General features: G+C 42.6%; 1 pseudogene across 1 annotated transcript; it reads left to right on the top strand.

Moving 5' to 3' along the window:
- The first annotated feature begins 22,314 nt into the window (after nt 1-22,314).
- LOC147366655 (pleckstrin homology domain-containing family B member 2 pseudogene) lies at nt 22,315-24,842 on the top strand (annotated as a pseudogene). Its single transcript, XR_015169439.1, has one exon. The product of XR_015169439.1 is annotated as a pleckstrin homology domain-containing family B member 2 pseudogene (transcript).
- Nucleotides 24,843-25,648: the final 806 nt, after the last annotated feature.

Raw genomic sequence — 25,648 nt, 5'->3', positions numbered from 1 at the left:
CCAAAACAACTGCAATAGTAACATCAAAGATCACTGATCATAGATTTCCATAACAATTAATTAAATAATAATAATCATGAAAGGGTTTGAATATTGCGAGAATTACCAAAATGTGACCCAAGAGACACAAAGTGAGCAAATGCTGTTAGAAAAATGGTGCTGATAGACTTGCTCGATGCAAGGTTGCCACTAACTTTCAATCTATAAGAAATACAGTATCTGTGAAGCACAATAAAGCAAAGCACAATGAAATGAGCTATGCTATAGGTATGTCCTTATTTACAAATTGTATTCATAGCCATATTCATAATGTTTATAGTTGTATATAAATTATATAAACATAATTTTTTACTTTTTCAAATATTTAAATGAATTCAGATATTTAAAATATTTTTACATTATAATTAATATAACCTTTGTATTCTCCATAACAAAATTATTAATAAAATATTTGTATTTATTATTATTATTATTCATTGTTTTAATAGATTTCATTCAACTCTATGACACAGAAACTTGGACACCACTTGGGCAAACTCCAGGAGATAGCAAGGGACAGGGAGGCCTGACATGCTGTGGTCCGTGGGGTCACAAAGAGTTGGACATGACTTACTGATTGAACAACAAATGACACAGAAAATCATGTCAGATGATACGTTCATACATAATAGCTGGTTTTAATTTTCCTGCATAGCTGAAAGCCTAAGTTATAATGACAGTAGGTCCAAGTGGGAAAGAAAAAGCCATATCATTGGCAGGATTTTCAACATTATGAATTTTTAATCCCAATTACCATTTATGCAAAGACTTTTGTTGAAATTAGGCTCATAAATTCCTGTGTTCTCTGATATCAAACAGTTCTTACAAAACCAATCAAACCCCCTGAATTTCTCTTCTGGAAATTTCAACTGAAGCACAGTTGATTTACAATGTTATACCAGTTTCAGGTACACAGCACAGAGATTTAGTATTTTCACAGATTGCACGCATGCATGATCAGTCACGCAGTTGTGTCCAGCTCTTTGCGATTCCATGGACTAGAGCCCTCCAGGCTCCTCTGTCCATGTAATTTTTCCAGGCAAGAATACTGGACAGGTTACCATTTCCTACTCCTGGGGATCTCCCTGACCCAGGGGTCAAACCTGAGTCTCCTGCTTTGACAAGGGGATTCTTTACCACTGAGCCACTTGAAAAGCCCATTTTTATAGATTATACTCCATTAAAAGTTGCTGCAAAATAATGCTGATGATTTACTGTGTTGTACCATGTATCCTTGCTGTTCATCTATTTTATACATTATAGTATGTAGCTCTTAAACCCATACCCCTAATCTTGCCCCTCCCCCCTTTCCTTTTCTCACCAGTAACCACTAACTTGTTTTCTATATCTGCGAGTCTGTTTCTGCTTAGTAATATACATTTGTTAATTTTTTAGATTCTACATATAAGTGATATCACATAGTATTTGTCCTTCTCTGACTTACCTCACTAAGCATAATATTCTCTAGGTCTATCCACATTGCTGAAAATGGTAGAATTTCATTCTGTTTATGGCTGAGTAATATATTCCATTAAATGTATATAATAATATTCAATTTTATATATATATATATATCACATCTTGCTTATTCTTTCATTTGCTGATGGATTTTTGGGTTGCTTCCGAATCTTGGTAATTATAAATAGTGCTGTTATGAACACTGGGGTGTATTATCTTTTTGAATTAATGTTTTCTATTTTTCTGGATATATAACCAGGAGTGGAATTGCTGGATCATATGTACTCCTGAATTTATTTTTTTGAGGAATCTCTATACTGCTTTCTATGGTGGCTGCACCGATTTACATCTCAACAGTGTACAACAATGTCCTTTTCTCCACGTTCTTGACAGTATTTGTTATTTATAGAATTTTTGATGATAACCATGTGACAGGTATGAGGTGATACCTCACTGCTGTTTGGATTAGCTTTTCTCTAATAATTAGCAATGTTGAGCATCTTTATCATGCGCCTGTTTGCTATCTGTATGTCTTCTTTAGAAACATGCCTATTCAGGTCTTCAGCCCATTTTTGATTGGGTTGTTTAGAGTTTTGGGGTTTTTTGTTTTTGTTTTTTTTTCCAGACATTGAGTTGTATGAGCTGTTTGTGTAGTTTGGGTATTAACCTCTTGACAGTCATATCATTTGCAAATATTTCCTTCCACTCCAAAAGTTGTCTTTGCATTTTGTCAATGATTGCCTTTCCTGTACAAAAGCTTTTGAATTTAATTAGATACCATTTGTTTGCTTCTGCTTTTTATTTTTTTTGTTTTAGAAGACAGATCCAAAAACCACTGCTAGGATTTATGTATAAGAGTGTTCTGCCTGTGTTCTCTACTAGGAGTTTATAGTTTCAGGTCTTACATTTAGATTTTTAATCCATTTTGAGTGTTTTGTGGGTTTTTTGTATATGGTGTTAGAGAATGTTCTAATTTCATCAGTTTACATGTAACTGTCCAGTGTTTCCAGAACCACTTATCAAAAAGACTCTCTTCTCTCCATTGTATATTCTTGTCTTCTTTGTCATAGATCAGTTGACCATGTGTGCACGGGCTTATTCCTGAGCTCTCTATCCTGCTGATTTATGTGACTGTTTTTATGCCAATGCCATGCTATTTTGATTACTGTAGCTTTGTAGTATAGTATGAAGTCTTGGAAGGTAATATCTCCAGCTTTGTTCTTTTTTCTCAAGCTTGCTTTGGCAATTCAGGGTCTTCTATGGTTTCAAATAAATTTTAAGATTACTTGCTCCAGTTCTGTGAAAAATGTCACAGGTATTTTGATAGGAGTTATATTAAATCTATAGATTGCTTTGGGTGGTATGGCCATGTTAACAATATTGATTCTTCCAGTTTAGAAGCATAGGTAGTCTTTCCATTTCTTTGTATCACCTTCAATTTCCTTCAAAAATGTCTTATAGTTTTCAGAGTATAGGTCTTCCACCTCCCCGGTTAAGTTTATTCCTAGGTATTTTATTCTTTCCAATGTGTTGGAAAGTTTTATGCCAGTTAGAATATCCTGTTCTCTGAAGTACAAAAGTATGAAATTTTTGAGGTTGAGGCACATCATTTTCCACAACAAAATCATATAATGTTTGAAACATTTCCAAACATCCATTTTCAAGATGTTCTCGCCACAGGAAGAATTCTTTTGAAAAGCAGGTATTTTCTCTCATTGATAAAATGTCACCTTTGCTTTGAAGAATAATAAATTTAAAACAAGAGCTGCCAGTGTCACAGAAAAGGTTAGTGAATTTAGAACACTTGTTAAAAAAGAAAAATGTGTAACTCAATTTTAGCCATTTTAAACAAAAGAATATACAAAGGTAGAGATGTCATATATTCAGATGTGCTGAGAAAATGTAGCTCTGCAGCTTTGTCTGTAACTAGCATAGTTTTACTCATAACCCCAACTACTTTGTGGATAAAAACTAACTCAAATTTCAATCTAATTACATATTTAATAAAATTTGGTAATTACTCATCTTTAAAATGGACCATTCTTTGCCTCAAGATGACCAGAAAACTTCTTGTGATATAAAAGATTTTCATGGTCCCTCTCTTTTTCACAAAGTTTGAGACGATTCTACTGTTAAAGTCCATGATTTGTCACAGTAACCACATCAGTGACCTCCTGTGGCACTTTACAACCTGCTGACTTCAATTCTCTCCTATGCTGGGCTGACAGTGAATGAATTTCACATGTGCAGCTAACATTCTAGTCTCACCCCAGAATTATTTTCTCTTCCAATCACAGCAACTGCCCCATCAGTGGTTAGTTATAGGCATAAAATATCGTTCTTAAAGAATGCATTTCCCACGTGACTACAGCTGACAGTCACACGTCCCGCTGTGTGTTCCATAACCTGTTCCATATGCATCACAGAGGCCTCGTAGCTTCAATGTCCAGTTTCACTGGACATTTTGCCAGTGGCAGACGACTTCGCTTTTGTGAGTGAATATTTGTCCATTGTCGGGAATTCAGGGACCACATGCCCCACCTTTCCCCTTCACCAAAAGAAAAAATGCTGTTTTGTTTTTTAAAAAAAATAAATAGAGACGAGAAAGCATCAGTTATAATGATAAGAAAGTACAGAACAAAAAGCAAAAGAGGAAAAAAAATGATCACGAGTAGGGTTATTTAAACCCTTTCTCCTGACCAGGGCTACTCTGCAGCAAATGTAGAGCCTAATCTCTCTGAAGAGCTCTGAAAATGGGTTATTTTAGTTCCCTAGTCAGAATCTAATGCAACTGAATGCAATTCACCTTTTAAAAAAATTTTCTTTTCTGTGTCTTTTGTTCTCAAGGACCCACAGTAATGAACTGGATACCCAAAGTAGAGCTATTATGTTTAAAATGCTCAAATGACTAGGCCTACATATGGTCTTAAAATATTTGAGTCTTTGGAGGAAATTAAAACATACTGGAAGGTTAGAAGGGGTTTCCAAAAGAATGACATTTTCACCCTAAATCAAAGATTCTTGGCCTGCCATAACCACAAACTTTGGGTCTTATTCTCACCATATGTGAAATATTTTGACTGTTTCTCACTATGACAAAAATTGAAATTTAATTTCAAACAATGAAGTAGAAATGACATTTACCAAATTATAAGAAAACACAATCTTCATATACTCTTCATACAGCACTTTTCAATCTTAAAATTGAAGATCCTCTGACTGCAAGTAGAGTTCAAACCAAAACCTAGTGTGACACCTCTGGCAGGTGGGACTTTTTTGACATCACTGAGAACAGTCTTCAGTAAAGTTGATCAATCTATGTATTTACTAGCATGACTGTTTTCTGTCATACGGTAGAGTTTCCATACATCTTTATTTCTCAAGCCTGTTTAAAGGTGAGAATATTCAGTTTAACAGACTTGTGCTGAGCTCCTGCTTTGTGCAAAGACTTGGTTTCAGTTTTGTTAGAGTTTCAAAAATGAAGCGGTCCCTACCTTTAAGAGTTTCTTAGGGGAAGAAGAGATAAATTCATTTTTTTTAATGCTGAAAAAGTCAACGATTTAAGAGATACTAAGTATTTAAAGAACTGTTCCAAAATTCTAAATTATTAAATTGTAACATTTAGTTAGCAGAATAATCCAGGTTGAAAGTTATATCCACTTTTCTCCTTCGGTCAAAATTAAAGTTTCTATAGGTTGAAAATACAGAAGTAAGGTGTATAAGGAAGTAAAAAAGACAAATGGGGTAAGAATACTTAACTGTTAACTAGGCTTGTAACCCATGAATAAATACAGTCTACCTCTTGCCATTTTAAAAGGACAAAAGGGGGAGGAGGGTAGAGCCTAAGAGGGAAAGAATCTTTTTATTTACTGACTCAAATGCATTCTTTTTTATAGCTGAGTAATATTCCATTGTATATATGAACCACAATTTCTGTATCCATTCATCTGGGGTTTTTTTAGTATATATTTATTTTTAATTGATTGATGATTGGTTTAAAATATAGGTTTGATTTCTGTCCTGCATCAGCATGAATTAACCATAGGTGTACATATCTCTTCTACTCTTGAATCTCCCCCCTACCTCCCGCCTATTCTCACCCCTCTAGGTTATTACAGAGCCCCAGTTTGAGTTCCCTGAGCCATACAGCTAATTCCCATCGGCTGTCTGTTTGTTAGTGTATATGCATCCATGCTACTCTCTCCATTCATCCCGCTCTCTCCCTCTTTTCCTCCACCCTTGTCCATAAGTCTGTTCTCTATGTCTGCTTCTCCACTGCTGCTCTGTGAACAGATTCGGCAATACCATCCTTCTAGATTCCATATATGTGTGTTAAAATACGATATTGTTTTTCTTTTTCTGACTTACTTCACTCTGTAAAATAGGCTGTAGGTTCATCAACCTCATTAGAACTGATTCAAATGTGTTCCTCTTTATGGCTGAGTAATATTTCCATTGTATTTATGTACCACATCTTCTTTATGCATTCATCTGTCGATGGACATCTAGGTTGCTTCCATGCCTTGGCTATATTTACAATGAATATTAGGGTACATGTGTCTTTTTCAGTTTTGGTTTCTTCAGGGTATATGCCTACAAGTGGTATTGTTCCCTGGTGGCTCAGACGGTAAATCGTCTGTCTACAATGCGGTAGACCCGGGTTCGATCCCTGGGTTGGGAAGATCCCCTGGAGAAGGAAATGCCAATCCACTCCAGGACTATTGCCTGGAAAATCCCATGGACAGAGGAGCCTGGTAGGCTACAGTCCATGGGGTTGCAAAGAGTCAGACACGACTGAGCAACTTCATTTCACATAATGGTTTTATTCCTAGTTTTTTAAGGAATCCTCATACTGTCTTCCATAGTGGCTGGATCAATTTACATTCCCACCTAGGGGCTGAATTTTTAATGACAGGACCTCAGGACAGCGCTGAGGTTGAACCATCAGGAGCCACTATCTGACTGCGGATCAGTCAGATCCAGACACTGGACCCAAGATGCACAATCTCTCAGTGCCAAGTTCACACTATAGAACCAGACCAATCCCTAAACCAGAAAGCCAATCTCTCCTTCTGCATTCAAACCATGACTCATTCCAAAACAAAGTTAAGGCTACCTAGAAATATGCAAACACTTAATAAGAGAAAATACATCCAAAATAAAAAGATGAGGCAAAGAGCAAATAAAATTAAGAAAGCAAGATGGCTTTGGGAGTAAAGTCAGCCCACAAAGCAGAGCAGGGGGTCCTGTGTTCTTTCTTGAGTAGCCTCCTCGCAGCCAGAATAGAGGCAAACACAGTGAGGTACATGGTGCGCGGCCACCATCCTGGTGTCGAGATACCAAAGAAGCCGAGCAACAGTCAGATGTTTCAGAAAAGTATCAGGCTGGGGAGACACATTCCCCTAACTCTAGGAAAACTTGATAGCTTGTTCCCCAGACAAGACCCAAGACCCAGTGACATGGCTAGAGAGTCCCTTACACAATCTCCTGCTTCACAGTCTCTTGTGTCAACTCCCTGGTCGGTGCAACAGAGCTGCTCCTCTGTGCCCACTTTATGGTGCTCATACTACTCTTTCACTGACATATGAAGTGTTACTGATGATATGAGGTGTCTGAGAACACTTAAACCAACTCCTTGTGTGAGTCTTAGGCCCATTCTGTCCTGTCTCCTTTATTTACTTGTTCTTAAATCTCATCAGACTGGTAAAACTCAGTATGCAACATATTAGGCAAAATGCACCAGCTATGAACTAGGTAGATGATTCCCCAAAAGCAGCAGCAGAGCCTTCAAGCCATCGGGGATCTTAGCACAGGTTAAACGAAGAAGAGTGGCCCAAGATATAAATACTCTACAAGGAGTCTTACCACCAACAGCAAGACAGACTTGCAGCTTCTGCACAAAAAAAAGAGCACACCTCACCCAACAGTAATTCAGCAAATGGGAATGTGTTCTAAGGAAGAAATGTAAAACAAGAAAGAAATAGCAAGTACGTTCAAACATATCCGTTGTCAAAGATGTCTGTGTTGTTTATAGTTATTTATTTTTAAAGAACTTGAAACAGCCTAAATGTCCAAGAATTGGGAAACTGATAAGTAAACTATTGTGTCAACTCAATGCTATATTATATTATCACTCAAATGATGTTTAAGAAAATTTTGTTGCACCATACAAAGGCTCATGATGCAATTTACATCATATAGAAATTTGTGTATATATATATTAAAATCTCCACGTTTGGAGAAAAGTTCCTATGCATAGGATTAAAAGGTTGAAAGGAAAATCAATCGAATGCACACACAAAAAAAATGCCTTAGAATGATAAGACTATGGGTGACTTTTTTTCTTTTATCTATTTCCAAACTTTCTTTTATTGTGGTTATATCAGTCTCATCATAAAATATGTACAAATAAATTAAAACATCCAAGTTAACATAAAAATTATGAAACATATCAAACAACTTTTTCAATTGTTATCTATAGATAGGTAATTAGAGAGACAGTGATAGAGATCATGAGAGGTCTGTGCTCAAAAGGATATAAGAGAATCTTTCCCTGGAAATCAGTTGAAACAAAGAGGAGGAGTAAGAAGATGTAGCAGGGAAAAGGTCCTTCAATAGTGAACGGGGGCAAAAAAAAAACAAAAGCTACATAATGCGTGTCCTATTATTACAACAGTTCTCCCATGATGTTGATAAAAGCAAGGTGCAGCAATCAACTGTGCCACAGCCTAGACCAAACAATAATAGATAGTCATCATTTCTAAACCTCTCTCCAAAGTCATTTTTCAACACAATCTCTCCTAAATCCTTCATGGCATCAGAGTGGTTCGGAAGTCCCACATTCCACCAGAGACTTGCTTCTGGGAGAGTTGAAAGATGTTCAGATGTACAATAAAAGATAATGAAAAGATAATGCCTGATCCTGCCTGATTCAATTCCTAGCCTTTAAATGCCATACCTGCCAGTGAAAGGGAGGGGGGGGGGAAGTTCTGTCCATCTGTTGTATTTTTGCCTGCTCCATTAAATGCATCTATTTTACGTACGGTCTTGAGACTTGATACTATTCATAGAAATTTAAACAGACCTTGTATTTGTTTTCTAGGGCTGTCATAATAAATACTACTGACTAAGTGGCTTAAACAACAGAAATTTATTTCTTCACAGTTGTAGAGGCTAGAAGTTCAAGATCAAAGTGTCAACTGGGTTAGTTTATTTCAAAGTCTCTTTCCTTGGCTTACAGATGGCCGTCTTTTTCTGGTATTTTCACATGATCTTCCCCCGTGCATGTCCGAGTCCGAATCTCTTAAGGACGCTAGTCATATTTAGGTTAGGGCCCACCCACATAACTTCATTTTACCTTAAGTACATCTTTAGAAGGCTCTGTGTCCAAATGCAGTCACATTCTGAGGTACTGGGGGTTATGGTTTCAACATAGGAATTTGGGCGGGTTGTGGGGGAGGTTACAGTTCCATCCATACAGTCCTGAATCCTGCGTTCTGGAAGCTCTTCATCTAAAACATAAACTAACATGAATGAACAAAAACCAAATTAAGTAAGCACTGAGGAAGCCCTGGACTCTGCTGTTTGGGGTGGAATTAGCACTGGTATTATGTGGGGCTTTGTGTGCTGTGATCCATTTTCCCTTAGACCATCTGAATCATGTAACGAGCCATGTCACAGAGGAGTTCGAGTCTTGCTCTTCTGAATCTAACCTCATGACCTGACACCAGGAGCTCTCAGATCCTCCTTGTGGGGCCCTTAACCGGTCATGTAGCTGATCTTTGATTCTCCCAGAGCAGATCTTACAAACTGATAAAGGGAGCGTGATTTAAAGACTCTGTGAAGACCTCCAGCCATCAACTGCATGCACAGTCCTCCTCTCTGCTAGGGGCTAGAGGAAACCAAGGCAAGGCTGCCTGGAGGGTTTGTCCACGCTTGCAAACAGCCCTGAGACTGCTCAGAATCAGCAGAAGGGAGGAGGTTACTCTCACGATACACACATTAGGTGTCTGCTGAATTCACAGTTATTACAGGTGAGACAAAGTGAAAAGGAAAATACCCTCAGCTTCTAACAGGTTAGAGGACTTGACAGCCTGGCCACGAGCACTCCTCCAGAAGAAATTCGCATTGGGCTCATGCTTTTCCCCTCCAGGGAACAAGCCGCAATACATTTTCCCCAAGTCTCATGGCCCTAGCTTTTTATCTTGACTGCAACAGTCTTTCACTGATAGATAGCTATCACATTTAAAGAAAATATTTAAATTATGATTTTAAACAAAAGATATTTTGCCTGCAAACTACTCATTTTCCAAAGCCTCATCAAAAAGACATCTGAATTTGTGACTGTTAGGAGGATCCACATTACGAATTTTCTCAAGGCAAGTTTTCTCCCCCTTCTGCCAATCCAGTATCATGTCTCCCTCCCTATCCTCAAAAAATCAATTTTCAGAAATAAATTTAGGTGTAAATCAAAAGGTATGCCTGTAGCTTGTCATTTCAATCAATAAAGCGACAAGCATTTGTTAAATGCTTCCTATGTGCCTAGCCATGTTCTAAGTGCTTGGAGACACAAAAGCAGCACAACGAATCTCTCCGGATCTTTTTAAAACTATCTGTCACACTGAAAATGTCTCAAAGGTGCCAAAGGAAAAAGAGACACAGAACTTCAGGAAGCTTTTTTCCTTTGTGAGCCTTTGAAACTCATGTAAAATACTACAGAAGAGCTTTTGAAACTTAGATTCTTAAACAGGGGAAAAAACAGTTTGGCCTGAGGTTTGAAAGAGAGGTTGTTACAGCTACTATGAGGCATTCTTCAGGGAAAATAGTTCTTTCGGTGTTTATGAGTTCTTCACTTGAAAGGTAGCATCTAGCTGGCTGACACTGTGGGTGTTTGGGCAACACTTCCATATGTTTCTGGAAGGCAGTTTTAAATCACAAGAACATAGAGAAACACAGAGAGGACAGCAGACATCAGAGACAGAGAAGACCTTGCTGGCTTATACACAGAATAAAACTATGTATGTCAGAGGCAGAGCTGCTCTAAGCCCTCATTAGTGGAGGCAGGAGGCCAGGGTAGCCCTCATTTCGAGATGATAATCCCAGAAACCGTCTTCTCTACCATAATTTTTAAATCCAAAGGTCAGAATGGTACCACCTCAAGAGTCTGACACAAATAAAGCAGTTAGTTCAAAACCCAAGACTATCAAGTAGATGAGGTTTAAAGATGGGTGATTCATTGAAATCGAATTCAGGCATCCCTTGTTTTGTACAGACCCAAGATGGACAAACTGCAGTTACTATGGTTTAGTTAAACAACATCAGTCATTCAATACAACAATTCAAATTTCAGTGACCACCATTTAGTAACTCAAGTCATCACATAAGATACAAACTTTGCTGCTAAACTTCCCTCCACAAATCGCAACGAAACAGATGGCCGTCACACTCAGCCACCACTCACATCACTTCTTTCCAAGTCTGCCAGTGACTGGCCACTGCACATTCGTTGCTTATTTATTTCACAGACAGTAAACAGTAGAGTTGTATGGGCTCCTTGTCTCCCAGAGATAAATTAATGAAGCAGTTTACAAAAAAAGATTAACTGCAGGAAAGAAACAAAAAGTGGTAACACTGAAAGTGAAATTGGCTGCAAGTAGAAGATCTGAAAAATGGCAAAAGAAAGGAGATCCAGGCTTCCATGAGGCTCTGGTCTAAACTATAGTGACAAGATTCAGTGAATATAAAAAACCAAGGTAAAGTTGCTCCCACATATTTTAGTTTAAACTGTATCAGTAGAAGTAACAGAAAGCCAATTATGGTTGAAATGGAGCACTTACTTCTACTATGGATTGAGACTGCAAGAAAAAATCATTCAAATCAGGTCAGCCAGCATTCAGACCAAACGGTAAAGTTAGCTGCCATATGAAAAGAAAACAGTAATTAAAGGGAGACCAGAAAAGAATCTCTCACTGCCAGTAAAAGTTTCCATCATTTCATATGTTGGCATGAACTGACTAATGTTACACTATCTGATGAAGTGTTAACACAAATAAAGATGCTGCTGTGAAATTCGAATCCAGATTGCAAGGGTTAGTTAAAGCAGGTAGTTATGACGCTTTCAGATATGAAAGTGGCTGTGACAAAAGCGTATCAGTAAAAAAAAAAAAAAAAAAAAAAAAACCTAAGGTTAAGAGAACTCTCAGACCTTTCATGACATTAAAAGCACAAAGGATAAAATGTTGAAAGCTGATTCAAACTTAAAAAAAGATTATGACAATTTGCCAAGGCATAAAAAAGTTCCCTGGTAGCTCAGCTGGTAAAGAATCCGCCTGCAATACAGGAGACCTGGGTTCGATCCCTGGGTTGGGAGGATCCCCCGGAGAAGGGAAAGGCTACCCACTCCAGTATTCTGGCCTGGAGAATTCCATGGACTGTATAGTCCCGTGGGGTCACAAAGAGTCGGACATGACTGAGCGACTTTTACTCACTTCAGAGTACTGATAGATGTTACAACGTGGAGGAGCCTTGAGATATCATGCTAATTGAAAGAAGCCAGTCACAGAAGACTACATACTCTATAATTCCACCAACATGAAATGTCCAGAAGGGGTAGCTCTATAAATACATAAAGTAGATTGCTGTTTGCTTAGGGATGGGGGAAGGTGGAATGGGAGGGTGGTAGCTACAGGGTATGGGGCCATCTGTTTAATCATGTCAGAGGCTTTATGGGGGGAGGGTGGGAGGGCCAGAGGGAGAGTGAGAGGCAAGGCAATCTACAAATAAATGAATTTATCAAATTTACTAGTAAGTTTTTTCGGTGTGACTGAAGCAATGAAATTAAAAGATGCTTGCTCCTTGGAAGAAAAGCTATTACAAAGCTCAACAAGCATATTAAAAAGAAGAGACATCACTTTGCCAACAAAGGTCCTATATAGTCAAAGCTATGGTTTTTCCAGTAGTCATGTACGGATGAGAGCTGAACCATAAAGAAGGCTGAGGGCTGAAGAACTGATGCTTTCGAATTGTGGTGCTGGATAAGAATCTTGAGAGTCTCTTGGACAGCAGGGAAATCAACCCTAAATATTCATTGGAAGGACTGATGCTGAAACTGAAGCTCCAATATTTTGACCACCTGATATGAAGAGTCAACTTATTAGAAAAGACCCTGATGCTGGGAAAGACTGAGGGCAGGAGGAGAAGGGGATGAGAGAGGGTGAAATGGTTGGATGGTATCACTGACTTAATGGACATGAGTTTGAGCAAACTCAGGGAGATACTGAAGGACAGGGAAGTCTGGCATGCTGCAATTCATGGGATGGCAAAGAGTTGGACAGGACTTGGCAACTCAACAACAACAACCAGTAAACAAGGTTAATAGACAACAAAAATAAACTATAAGGGAATGAGATCTGAAAAACGATACAATAGTAACTCTCATCTCCCTCCTCCCCTGCTGCTGCTGCTGCTGCTGCTAAGTCACGTTAGTCGTGTCCAACTCTGTGTGACCCCATAGACAGCAGCCCACCAGGCTCCACCATCCCTGGGATTCTCCAGGCAAGAACACTGGAGTGGGTTGCCATTTCCTTCTCCAATGCATGAAAGTGAAAAGTGAAAGGGAAGTCGCTCAGTCGTGTCCGACTCTAGCGACCCCATGGACTGCAGCCTGCCAGACTCCTCCATCCATGGGATTCTCCAGGCAAGAGTACTGGAGTGGGGTGCCATTGCCTTCTCCAGGGGAACTTCCCAACCCAGGAATTAAACCTAGGTCTCCCACATTGTGGGCAGATGCTTTACCAACTGAGCTACGCAGGAAACTCCTCTCCCCAATGCAGCTCAGATTTGGTTTCTTTACGTAGTCATCTGATGATGAATTTAACACCCTGAAGGAAGTCACATGGCCTATATTTAAATAACTGAACTCCTGTTTATCCAACAAACAAGAGTACATGCAGGTATTCCTTTTAGACGGGCCTTCGGAACAGCTGTTCGGGCATTTAGCTGTGAGGAAACCCAACACCCCAGATGCCACAATAGTTTCAGGCACATCTTCCTGAGTTCTGGGAGAGAAGAAAGGAAGCTAAATCATACAGCAGATACAATCCACAAGCTCACATTCAGTCACCTTTATTTTCAAGGGCCACTGATTCTGTAAGGAGACCTTCTTGGGCCTGGCGGAGAGGCTCTCAGAAGTGTAAACAAAAGGTTAAGAGCTAGAGGTCAAGAAGCCTGGTTGGTGAGCCTCAGAACTTGATGGAGAGACTGCTCTAAAGACTGTTGGCACTTCTCTTCCACTGCTGCGTCAATGACTGTTTGGAAAAATGATTATTAACAAAGGGTTATTAATGCCGTTAATAGATAATGAACATAGAAGTATCAATCCAAAAGACCTCTAAGACCCAAAATACAAGTGGAGAACAACACCAAACAGACTTTACAGAAAAACATAGTAATACAAATGTTTCATAACCATCTGAAAACAACAACAACCATCCATTGCCTGGGGTAGAAATCAAAATTAAAATTAAAATGAGTTATCTGCTTTGCCAAACACATTAGCAGAATTTTTTTAAATAATAATTTTCACACACAGAAAGAGAGATGGGCACCCTTGTATCTACTGGGGAGTGTGTTAATATATCCTCAAAAGCTGTGGAAGACTAAGAGTAAAAAAGAAATTCAAACAAGGCTAATTCTAGTCTAAGTGCCATCAGGGGACACGTGCTGTGGGGATGGGGGTTAATATATCCTAGGCCACCTCATGTCTAAGTAAGTTGAAATAGCTCTTACTTGAAATAAGTACAGCCCTCCAGCTACAACGAATAGGAAGACTACTATCTTCCTTTGTGCTGTTGACCTGGCTTTTCAGTCAGGAACCAGGAACGACCTTAAAAGAGAGCTAAATCTACTGGCAAACTGTTAGAAAGAAGAGTTTGGTAGAACACATTTCAGAATTCAGACTGAAAACATACTCTCTATACAGCCCTCCAGCACACCCGCCTGCCATACCCACACCCACACATACACACATTCACTCTTTTTCTGTTTCTTTCCTTTACTTTCAAAACATACCTCCTCCTAATCCTCTTTTTTTTTTTTTTGTGGGATTTCAGTTCCCCGACCAGGGAGTGAACTCAGGCCACCGCAGTGAAAGCATGGAGAGCCCTAACCACTGGACCACCTGGGAATTCCCTCAATCCTCTAACTTCTTTGCAGCTACTTTCCCCTCTCTGCCAGCTAATCTTCCTCTGTCTGCCCCTTAAATACCCACAAAGGTTGGTATCCCTGCCTTTCTCCTCTTTAAGCTTTACACATTCTTGTTGAGTGGTCTCAGATTCTTCTGTTGCTTCAAGAACTATCTCTACGCTGCTGCTGCTGCTGCTGCTAAGTCGCTTCAGTCTCGTCTGACTCTGTGCGACCCCATAGACGGCAGCCCACCAGGCTCCGCCATCCCTGGGATTCTCCAGGCAAGAACACTGGAGTGGGCTGCCATTTCCTTCTCCAACGCATGAAAGTGAAAAGTGCTATGCTAACAACTTCCAAATCCAAACCTCCAAACCTTCATGAACTTTCCTCAAAAACTACTGCATCTATAGTTTTTGTATTGCCTTCAAATGTACACATCTAAAATGGAATTTTCCTTTCTTACCTCATCTCACCTACTTTTTATCTTATATTTATTCATTCATTCATTCATCCAACAAACAGTTACCAAATTGGCAGCTATTTTGAGCATTCATTCTTCCGAACTAGGCTGTTGAGAACCAACCTTCGTTATTCTCAGCCCTTCTCCTGTTCAGGTCAAGGAACACACAGTGCAATGGCTTAAGTCCAAAACCTTGAGATTCAGTTAAACTTGAATTCCTGGAATGCTGAGGCCAAAGAATATTCTGGAAATAGACTTTCTAATTACCAGAGAACCCGAGGCCCCTTTCTAGATCAGGCTTTTAATGAATTCCAATTTACTCTTCCTTTGATTTGAGACCTTTTAAAGTCTGAAGGTCATCTTATCCCCCCAAATTCTCATTGCAGAGTCCTTTTGAGATCAAGTGTATACTGAGGCCGTAAATTGGGCTCCTGAACCCACTGCTAATGCCAATCACTTTTTCTCTCCTCCCTCGCCTCATCCTGGCCATTGTTGGTCCAGATTCCCACTGGCTGTCTTCCCGTATCTCCCAGTGCTGTCCTCAGGCAAACACTCTCCTCATCTCGGGGGACTCGGAAAATCATGGCAGTTGAGATTCAGAACCTGTGCTCCTAACAGTGAACAGTGATCATCGGCAGCATCTTTGAAGGATGAGGAAAGGGGTCCCTCGGGCCAGTGTGAAGCTCAATCGTAGTCCAGCATCATGGCTGTTGGGCCCTGAGCAGTTCTCAAAATTGAATTTGGAGTGAGTAATCACCGGCTGAAAAGCAACGTGTAATTTTCACCAAGTGGAGTGAGTGGACTGTGGGCAGCTTCTCCCCTCGGGCGGCCGCCCAGCCCCGGCACCCTGCAAGTGCACAGCCGAGAAAGGAAGGGTTCCAGATAGGGCTCCGGGTGACCTCTGAGGGTCCCAGAAGGATGCACTACTGCTCAGAAAGCCTCCTGGAATGCCAAGATGTGGGACATTTAAAAGCCAAGATGATCCCCCCTCACTTCACTTGCAGGTGTCTCTGCATGGGGATAACCCCAAACTGACCAAGTCAACCTGGCCACCTGGAAGACAGACGAGGGAATGGATGGGTCAGCTGACGGGAGTGGGCAGCGCAGCAAAGCCCAGCATCTGTGGAGCACAGCACAGCTCTGGTCCTTCTCTCAAGGTCAGCATCCACTGTCAGACCCGAAACAGAGACTCATGGCGCCCCCTGGTGGCAGCTGTCGGGATCCTGCGAGGTGCGAGCTCAAGAGGAACGAAGCCTCCCTCTCTGACCCTAAAGGGCTTCCCAGGTGGCTCAGTGGTAAAGAATCTGCCTGCAGTGCAGGAGACACAGGTTTGATCCCTGGGTTGGGAAGATCCCCTGGAGAAGCAAAAGGCAACCCACTCCAGTATTCTTGCCTGGAGAATCCCATGGTCAGAGGAGCCTGGTGGGCTGCAGTACACGGGGTCACGAAGGGTCAGACACACTGAGCTCACAAGAAAGCAAGCAAGGCTGACTCTACAGGCGTGAAGCTGGCTAGTCTCAAATGCCGATGCCACCAGACGGCCTCAGGAAAGGGAGCAAATCCTGGAGGGCGGGGTGGGGGGCAAGAGGGAACAGATTTCTCCCGACAGAAGTAGGCTTCAAATTGAGAAGGGGCGGAGGACTTCCCCTCCCTGCTCCCAATGCAGGGAGGCCCAGGTTCTACGCCTGGTCAAGGAAATAGATCCTGCCTGATGCAGTGAAATCCTTTGCAGCCAAATAAAATATTAAAAGTAGAAAAATGAAAACAGATTTAGAAGGGGTGTCGCTGGGTCCCCTACGAGGAAGATCTGACCCATAGGTCCCCGTGTGTGCTCAGTCGTGTACAGCTCTTTGCAACCCCATGGACTGTAGCCTGCCAGGGTCCTCTGTTCATGGGATTCTCCAGGCAAGAATACTGAAGTGGGATGCCATTTCCTACTCCAGGGGGTTTTCCCGACCCAGGGATCGAGCCTGTGTCTCTTATGTCTTCTGCATTGGCAGGCGGGTTCTTTACCACTTGCGCCACACAAAAAATGAGGCCAAAGGCAGGAGCTATTCCAAGAATGGGGCGATGGAAGCTGGATAAATAAATATGAAAAATGGTTCCTTGAGGAACCCGTGAACTCAAGGGGAAAAATCCAAGGCAGTGCCTGAGTAAAGCGGCACTAAATACCCAAGCCTGGCTTATCTTCATTTTCACCCTGGGTTTCTCCTCCATGTGACAGGGTCAAGAGAGGCCCAGACATTTCCAGAAACTTCCCAGAGAGAATTATCAAACTGTTGGCTAGCTTTAATTTTTGCCACCCACAAATGGATGCTTTTACGCACACACCAAGTAAGAGAATGATTTGCCGGGCTCCAGAAAACCACAGGATATTGTTTTAAAGAATGATATCTCATTCACTCCAGGCAGGTGATAAGGGGCGCAGGCTTGAATTTGGGGGATGAATACCTTCCTTTGATGCTGTCAGGGCATCTCTGTGATGTAGTCCATGTACACAAAGTCCTTCACAAAGAGGGCAAAAGTCTCTTCGTGGACATGAGGCTGGAGTAAGTAATTCACCTGTCACCTCCACCACTGTGATGCGCCTGCTTGGCGGTCAGACTGGGTCGAGTGCTCTTTTTTATTGAATTGGGCACCGAAGGGTCTGGAGATCAAGAGGAGATTATAGAACATCTGGTACCAGTGGAAGATGACTGTCTTTATTCCTTTGATGTTGGAGGCAACATGCATGCTAAGTCACTTCAGTCGTGTCTGACCCTTTGCGACCCTATGGACTGTACCCCACCAGGTGCCTCTGTCTATGGGATTCTCCAGGCAAGAACACTGGAGTGGGTTGCCATGCCCTCCTCCAGGGGATCTTCCTGACCCAGGGATCGAACACACATCTCTTAAGTCTCCTGCACTGGCAGATGGATTCTTTACCACCAGCGCCACCTGGGAAGCCCTGAGGCAAGAGGTGAGGGCAAGAAATATGCTGACCTGTCTTCCTCCCCTTTCTGTGGCCTGAATACCTCTCCCCACCTTTGCAATGGACTTGACCTGGCTGAAGGCAAGCGTTGACCATTAGAGAGCAAGAGTGGTGGGGGTGGGGCAGGAGGCACCATCATGGCCCACCCCCACCCAACTCTGATCAATGTCACCCTCTGGGAGGATTGTGCACGAGGGGTTGAGGTATCTCAGAGGCAAACAAAGAGTTCATTATTAACCTGGTACATTTGTTCCACAGGGCCCAGTGTTTACTTGCTATCTTATTGATGGATTTGGTAATCGTCAGTTCTGTTAATAAGTTCTGCAGACCTGAGTCCTCGAGTTGTCTTTAGAGCTATTTAACATTGCTATTTCCTGGGTTTGCCAACCCATCCTGTCACAGAGAGAAAACACCGGGCAAATGCTCATTGTGAGAAGGCACTGGGGCAGGGGCTTGGACCCCAGAGTCAGACTTGGGTTTGATCCCAATTCTGCATTTCTGCAAATAAGTGGTTCTTATTATGTCTATGCTCCCCAGGTGGCACTAGTGGTAAAGAACTCAGCTGCCAATGCAGGAGACAGAAGAGACACACGTTTAGTCCCTGAGTGGGGAAGATCCCCTGGAGGAGGAGGGCATGGTGACCCACTCCAGTATTCTTGCCTGAAGAGTCCCATGGGCAGAGGAGTCTGGCGGGCCACAGTCCATGGGGCTGCAAGGGGTGGGATACCACTGAGCAACCAGGCACACACTTTACGTCTACACCCACACTCGCAATTACCTCTCCTCGGTCCACTTCCTGTCTGAACCTCTTGCTCAGCTGTGGATGCGACTCTGGGAATCTGTTTGTTGTGGAGTTTCCATTCCTTTGGAGGCACACACAAAAAGCAATTTTATTCATTCTGACCACTGTTCTGTCCCTTGATAATAGCTCCAGCAGATTGTTCTACTTCTTGAAAATCTCACAGGTAATAAAAGGATCCGAATACTTTGGAACGTCACTCTCCTGTCCAAAACCAAGCTCTGTCTCTCCCCCATCAGAGGAGGAGGTTGGGGGGCACAAATCCAAGCAGAGTTGGGAGGGGCAGACTCCGTGACCCTGTAACCTCAGGAGAGACGATGCCAGGAGCCTGGGGAGGCCTGAGCCGAGTGACTGTCTGTCATCCCCATCTCCACCAGTTGGTGGCGCACTCTCTCTGCACGCTCCGGGTGGGGGCGGGGGGGTGCTTCTTGGCTCCCACCGCTCCCCTATTCCCTGCTACTTTTCAGGCCAGTGCTGCAACCCGGGGTCCCCTCCTGTAGTCTCTGTGGGCTACAAGGAACTAGGATGTGGTCTTCTCCCCTCTAGGCCTTCTTGGTCACAGGGCACTTCTCTGATGAAAGCTACCCCTGGCAGATTTCCTGCTGTGGGGGAAATAACCCCTGCCCTCCAGGTAACTGTGGAGGCCTCCTGGGATTACACAGAACAATTGGCCCAGGGGGTAGAGAACTGTGGCTGGCCCCGGGTTCCTGGTTACAGTTGCCCAGACTGCACACTGCACACATCTGGTGTCACTTCACCTCACGGTCATCAGAGATGATATCACAAGTTTCTGGCAGAAGGCAGTCAAGGGTCGACATAAAGTGTCATTCGCACCACCACCACGCCCTCACCAGGCAGAGGTCAAGCCCTCTCTTCTCAGAACATCAAGTCCTGCTCCCTGTCTGCCACAAAGATCCTAGAAGCCAGAAACCAAGAGCCCATTATCCACAGACCTCCAGCCGGAAGATCCCCAGTGGGTCTCATCCAGCACCTTGGTGACCTCATCTCCTGCCTCAGGCTTGCCAGGGCCTCAGGCTGAGATTTCTATCGGGGATGGAGGGACGTCCAAGGACCCTCAAACCAAGCCACCATGCAAAGAGGGAAACAGGAGGGGGAAAGGGGCATCCAGTGAAACTCAGAGTCAGATTCAGTTTCTGTCTTTATTTATTTTTTTTGGCTTTTATTGTTCCATCGCTCAGTTATGTCCAATTCCTTGTGACCCCATGGACAGCAGCACGCCAAGCTTCCCTGTCCATTACCAACTTCCAGAGCTTGCTCAAACTTATGTTCATGGAGTCAATGATGCCATCCAACCATCTCATCCGCCATGGTCCTCTTCTCCTGCCCTCAGTCTTCCCCAGGTGGTATTTTTGGCTGCGCTGGGTCTTCATTGCTGCATGTGGGCTCTCTCTAGTAGCAACAAGCGGGGTCTACTCTAGTTGTGGTGCCTGGGTTTTTCGTTGTGGTGGCTCCTCTTGTTGCGGAGCATGGGCTCTAAGCACATGTGCTCAGTATCTGTGGTGCACAGGCTTAGCTGCCCTGTGGCATGTGGGATCTCCTGGGCCAGGTATCAACCCATGTTCCCCGTGTTAGCAGGTGAACTCTTAACCACTGGAACACCAAGGACGTCCTAGGCTCTGTCTTTTAAGGGCCAAGTCTAGAATTTAAAGGAGGTTGCATAAAAAGAAGCAACAATTGGGTATAGTGACTTCCAACATCCAGCAGCATCATGGAAAATAAAATAATTTGTGAAATGTAATAAGTGACATTAATATCATATATAATATACAGTTACAGTCATTTTAGCAAATGCCTTCTGAACCATAACCCTAATTAATGTGTATCTGTAAGTGAATCACACACACCTTCCTCTGAATTTCCCTGATAGCAATACTAAAGTACTAGCTTCTGTGGACATAAGCTTGCTGTCTGTGTGGTGAGGGTGCTTGTAACTTAAGAGAGACAAGAAAAAGTAAACTAAGAATATTTTAAGCTTTTAATTTACATGTGGATTTTGTTATAGACCTGAGGTGCACCCAGATGGTTTTTATTTTCCTTTGATGTATGTTTGAACAGGATTCTTTAGGTTCATAAATGGAAAGGCTTCTTACTGTGAAGAGAAGTATCTCAGTTAGTCAGTGCCACCTGCTGGCAATCTGTGGGTGCTGCAGGCCAGCTATATTTCCGAATGAGGGAAGAAATGTTTAGTTGCCAAGTTGGATCTGATTCTTTTGCCACCCCATGGGCTGTTACCCTCCAGGCTCCTCTGTCCATGAGATTCTCCAGGCAAGAATACTGGAGTGGGTTACCATTTGCTTCTCCAGGGGATCTTCCTGACCCAGCAATCGAACCTGCATCTGCTGCATTGGTGGTGGATTCTCTATCACTGAGACACCTGAGAAGCCCCGAGGGGTGAATAGTTATCAGGAAAAATCCAGGCAGAAGATAAATTTTTAAGGTCGATGGAAGGATATAAAGGTTGTGTAGAACAGACAGTAACCAAACAGTGCCACAGTCAAGAAGGTTTCGCAGGGATTCTAAGCTCTCACAATTAAAAGAAAATAACCTCATTTTGCTTTTTGGGGGGAGTACATTATCCAGAAGGAAAATATCAATTATGTATTAAAATAACTGGTATGCCTTATTTTTACCCCATATGCACCCTAATTTTCAATGTATTCCTTCAGGAGATCACCATAACCTCAAATCAGAGTACACATCTGCTTTATAATAAAATGGAAAAGGTTCGTTTTTCAGAAATGTGTTTTAGTTGGCACATCTCTTCCTAAAAGCAGAAAATCCTTAACTGAGCCAACTTCATCATCCCACTCCTTTTTTCTCAATTATATGAGACTATACCATCTTAGTATTCATTGGAAAAGACTCTGATGCTGGGAGGGATTGGGCGCAGGATGAGATGGCTGGATGGCATCACCGACTCGATGGACGTGAGTTTGAATGAACTCCGGGAGTTGGTGATGGACAGGGAGGCCTGGCGTGCTGCAGTTCATGGGGTCGCAAAGAGTCGGACACGACTGAGCGACTGAACCTAACTGAACTGAACTGATACCATCTTAGATATTGGTTTTTCTTTTCTCTTTTTTTTTTTCCATATCCAAATGAAGACATGTGGGGGTTAAAACAAACAAACAAACAAAACAACCTGCGTAAGGAGGACACACCAGGACCTCCCTGGTGGTCCAGTGGTCCAGACTCCACACTTCCAATACAGGGGGCGAGGGTTTGATCCCTCATTAGTGAACTAAAAGGGGCTTCTCTGGGGCTCAGCAGGAAAGAATCTGCCTGCCAATGCAGGAGATGTGGGTTTGATCCCTGGGTCAGGCAGATCCCCTGGACAAGAGAATGGTAACTCACTCCAGTATTCTTGCCCTGGACAATTCCATGGACAGAAGAACCTGGTGGGAGTAACCCGGCAGTGTCCTTTCGCTTCGGACCTGTTTCCGTGCACGGTGGTGGCCGGAGGCTTTCCAGGTGAGGAAATGGCATTTGTGAAGAGTGGATGGTTGCTGCGACAGAGTACTATTTTGAAGCGCTGGAAGAAGAATTGGTTTGACCTGTGGTCAGATGGTCACCTGATCTATTATGATGACCAGACTCGGCAGAGTGTAGAAGATAAGGTCCACATGCCAGTGGACTGCATCAACATTCGCATGGGGCATGAGTGTCGGGATATTCAACCACCAGATGGGAAGCCAAAAGACCGTATGCTGCAGATTGTTTGCCGAGATGGAAAAACCATCAGTCTTTGTGCAGAAAGCACAGGTGATTGTTTGGCCTGGAAGTTTCCACTCCAGGATTCCAGGACAAACACAGCTTATGTTGGCTCAGAAGTCATGTATGATGAGACAGCTGTGGCTTCCTCCCCACCTCCTTACACAGCGTATGCGGCACCGACCCCTGAGGCATATGGCTATGGTCCATACAGTGGTGCATACCCACCAGGAACTCAAGTTGTCTATGCTGCAAATGGACAGGCTTATGCTGTACCCTATCAGTACCCATATGCAGGGCTTTATGGACAGCAGCCTGCCAACCAAGTCATCATTCGTGAGCGGTACCGAGACAACAACAGCGACCTGGCGCTGGGCATGCTGGCCGGAGCAGCCACAGGCATGGCCCTGGCGTCTCTGTTCTGGGTCTTCTAGAGTCCGTGGAACCTCGGCGTGCATAGCTTCTGATACCCCGGGTGCAATAATATGATTTGCAGGGCATTTCTGTTTGTTATAAATGTTTTTAGTAATAGGTTTAATAGTTCTTTTGAAAGTAGTGACAAAATGCTTATAAGTACATAGAAGTACTGCAGAGAACGCTTCGGACTGCTGTTTAGCTAAAATGTGGACTCTGTGGCGGCACTGGCTCATTCGAGGGGTTTCCTTATAAAACTCTCGCAATACTTTATTTAAACACACCTGTTTTGAAAGGCCATTTTGTTTTTAGAGTTAGGCCTTACTTCTTAAGGGATAATTTTAGTGTTTTGCTGGTAACATGGTGATATATGAGTGAGTGAATGGCCGTGGCAAGAAAAACTGCAGTTTTTTTCGTTTAATGTCAGACTTTGAAACCTCAGACCAGAACTGGCTGCATGTTACTTCAGGAGTTATAGGCTGGAACCTTCCTTAGGCAGCGGTGTGATATCCCACAGCCTCTGGGGCTCCAGCAAAGCTGACTGCTCAGGACGATGGATGGGATGACAGTTTCCCCCCTTGAAAATGATGCTTTTTCATTTTATTCTTATTTGTTTTTGGTAGTGATACTTGGAAAGCATCCCAAATTAGGAGTAGACTTGAGTGTCAACATTTTAGGGCTTTATCATTTAAAACTTGAAGAAGGCACAACAACTACAAAAAGGTGTGTGGAGGTAGATTTATCGTTTTCAGAGGCATCAGGGTTTTAGTGTTTGCTTTGGGCATTTTTTATTGCCACTTCAGCCTACTTATAGCTTATTTTTCTACTTGTTGAGAAAGTATTATTAAAAGAATGGTGAGGAAAGTGAAATGAGAGCCATAGTTGCAGTGTTCCTGTTCCAGGGGATTGGGCTGCACGAAGGATGTGTTTCACGTCCTTCTGAAGGCTGTTGATGAGCCCATCTCCTGTCTTGTGTAGGACTGGGCACTGTTGCTGCCCCTGAGCTCTGTGCTGCATGGTGGGGGAAACTCAGGTTATAGATGGGAATTTCGGCCCAGAGACATGAATGACCTGCTCAAGATACCTTTCCACCTGACCAGGACACCGGCCTTGCTTTTATTTCTGACTTTAGTGTCACAGAGAAGCTTGAACCATTTAATTTTGAGCCCCAATTTATATGTGAAGCTCTGAAAAACCAAGGGTCCTGCATTTCTGTAATTTTCTTATTTCTTTAGCTATGTAAATTTTAAAACTTCAGTTGTTCCAGTTTTCTGTCCCGCATGTTTTAAAAAAAATGTACATTTACAAAGGCACATTGAAGGTCTCTGCACCTATACTCCATGTGGCCATGTTTCCATAAAATACACTCCTGGTAGCACAAATTCTGTTTTTATTTTATGTGGCCAGTTACAGACACAGTCTTTTGTTTCACTTATCAGTCCACTCCACCTCTAAGGCAGACTTAAATAGATCTATCTCCGTATGAAAACCAGATGCCAAATGAACGTTGTGGTGACCACAGGTCTGTTTCCCTCGCCAATTCTACTGTACTTGGTGACACTGGAGAGTCTGTTTCCAGCTGAAAAGAAATACACTTGGCTGTCGTGTCTTTGGATGTGTCATGTGGTGGAAAGTTGCCACATGTGATGTATGACAATACTGCTTTTGATGGTTAAAAATGTTACTTATTTTACATCATATGTAATCAGAATAGCTTTGTTCAGATGGTAATCATTATTCAAGCTGTATCCTTTACAAGCAAAATACTAAACTCAGTTTTTAATGTTGCACTGGAATGTTAATTTTGAAATAGGAATTACTGGAACCACAGATACTGAGTTATGTCACTGAAATGCCCTTGAAGGAGGTGGTCTCCCTGTGTTCTGCCCCCTGACAGAGTGGGGGGACCTGTGGACTGAAGTCCTGTCATACATGTGCTCCCCCATCTCCAGTCCCTGTCCCTAGCTGGGCAAGCCACACTGGGCAACTGTAGTTGAGTCTGGAAGTTCACTGTCCCTAGTGACTTCATCCTGAGAGGAAATGCGTGCTCAGCATAAAAACGGGCTGAGATGCTTCATTTCCCTGGCTCCAGTTCTCATAGATGCCAATCTTTTGGTCACCTCGCTTAGGTAGTCCTAAATCAAGAAGTTAGGTGAGTTGGAAGGAACTTGTTCACTTTAACTGAAGTAAAATGTTTAGTCAGCATTTTATTTCCATGTGCACTTTTAAATAGTTGGCCGTTGATGTTGCACACATGCCAGTCTGCTTGTTTCTTAGCTGTGTGCATTTAATTTCTTAAGTTAACTTCAAGGTTAGATTTAAAGAGAAGGGAGAGATGAGCGACTGTGTTTCAGATCAACATTGATGAAGTGGGCCGGACCGGGATGCAAGATCTGGATCATGGGAGAAGTTCCTGCCATTGATACAGAATGACCCACGTTTGTTTTCTACATTAATTGTGATTCTGTGTGATCTTTTTCTCCTTCCCAAGTTTATAGACACCGGCATGGAATGCAGTTCCATTTTTTTTCCCCTCAGGTTGGTATTTTCTTTTCTCTTCTGATTGCTTGCCTGTCTCCAGTATTCTGTTGTG

Source organism: Bos grunniens, chromosome 8 (assembly GCF_055505025.1).
Source record: "Bos grunniens cultivar Pamir isolate PY7600 chromosome 8, Bosgru_T2T1.0, whole genome shotgun sequence".
NCBI lineage: Eukaryota > Metazoa > Chordata > Mammalia > Artiodactyla > Bovidae > Bos > Bos grunniens.
Note: the sequence above shows the minus strand (reverse complement) of the source record. Positions and strands in the feature narration are given on the sequence as shown.